Genomic DNA, 1,942 nt, shown 5'->3' on the forward strand with positions numbered 1-1,942 from the left:
CCTCGTCCGGCTACCTAGCATAATAACAGAAACAAACTCATTTTAAAAATAATAATATACAACACATTCGATTTTCAGTCTTTTGTACGGAAATCTGTAAGAAATTGCCCATTGAGTTATTTCTAGATGACAGTTTTGTAGAATACACGTTTCTTTTCTACGTGAGGTTTCATGTTAAAATATTATCATAAGCTTTACATATTGCAATCCTGAGAAACTTCGTACGCAAGCCTGTATTTAGGATGGTGAGTTACTGCAGCTAAGTATGAGAGCCGTGATGACTGTTAAGTCTGCATCCGACGTCTGGTGTCGCGTCTAAGCTTTCGCGAGGAGCCTCTCCTGTGCCCAGCCGCCCGGTGCGTTTCCCACAAGGAGCGTGGGCCCGGAATCGGGTAGCAGACGTCCTCTCCCTCCACGCTTCCGGTCGCCCCCTGTCTGTTTCCCACACTCCTAGGCGCTCGTCTTTCTCCTCACACCTCGCACATCTTCCAGCGGACTGCTGTCCAATGAGATCCACTTCAGAATGCACGTGTCATACAAATCGGGTCCCATAGCCCACGAGACAAGGCATCGAAGCAGTTCTGAAGCGGGCTGCTGGATTCGTTAGCGGCAGGTTCGAACAACACGTATTACGGAGATGCTGCTGGAAGTCAGATGGGAATCCCTGGAGGGAAAGCGACATTCTTTTCGAGGAACAATATTGAGAAAGCTGTTTCTTAAGCGAAATGTATGATGGTGGCAGTAGAATCGTTCTGCAGTCAGCTTCAAATGCTCGGTTAAGATAAAAGAACTCAGGGCTTGTACAGAAGCATATACTCTGTCAATGTAGGTTAATTCTTACAAAGAAGAAAACAGCAACCAGCCACTATTAATACTGCTATTTATTTAGGTAAATAGCGCCGTTACCGGTTCCGAACTGGCAAGTTCATCATCAGACGGCTGTTCATATGATTTTCAAAAACACTTTACATTATCGTCCGTTTTCGATTTTTATTATTCTACTGTGGCGAAGTACTTTTGGTGTGTTGTTGCCCTACGGTAGAAAACAGTGTTAGAAGCGCCGTATGTGAAAATAACTAACCTCCAAACGATGAAATACAGCGTAAATAAATATGTGAGGTTAAGTGGTTATGGTACTTACGTCAAAAATTCCGCGCGATTTTGTTCCGAAGTTGCAGGAATATTCGAAAAATACAATCCTGCAACTTCGGAACAATCTATTGGTTATGAACTGTCGATTAAAACTGAAGAAAGGTGGCAATTTAAGGAGATGGGACCTGGACAAACTGACTAAACCAAAGGTTGTACAGAGTTTCAGGGAGAGCATAAGGGAACAATTGACAGGAATGGGGGAAAGAAATACAGTAGAAGAAGAATGGGTAGCTTTGAGGGATGAAGTAGTGAAGGCAGCAGAGGATCAAGTAGGTAAAAAGACGAGGGCTAGTAGAAATCCTTGGGTAACAGAAGAAATATTGAATTTAATTGATGAAAGGAGAAAATATAAAAATGCAGTAAATGAAGCAGGCAAAAAGGAATACAAACGTGTCAAAAATGAGATCGACAGGAAGTGCAAAATGGCTAAGTAGAGATGGCTAGAGGACAAATGTAAGGATGTAGAGGCTTATCTCACGAGGGGTAAGATAGATACTGCCTAAAGGAAAATTAAAGAGACCTTTGGAGAAAAGAGAACCAGTTCTATGAATACCAAGAGCTCAGATGGAAACCCAGTTCTAATCAAAGAAGGGAAAGCAGAAAGGTGGAAGGAGTATATAGAGGGTCTATACAAGGGCGATGTACTTGAGGACAATATTATGGAAATGGAAGAGGATGTAGATGAAGATGAAATGGGCGATATGATACTGCGTGAAGAGTTTGATAGAGCACTGAAAGACCTGAGTCGAAACAAGGCCCCGGGAGTAGACAACATTCCATTAGAACTACT

The sequence above is a fragment of the Schistocerca cancellata genome, chromosome 2 (assembly GCF_023864275.1).
Source record: "Schistocerca cancellata isolate TAMUIC-IGC-003103 chromosome 2, iqSchCanc2.1, whole genome shotgun sequence".
Taxonomy (NCBI): domain Eukaryota; kingdom Metazoa; phylum Arthropoda; class Insecta; order Orthoptera; family Acrididae; genus Schistocerca; species Schistocerca cancellata.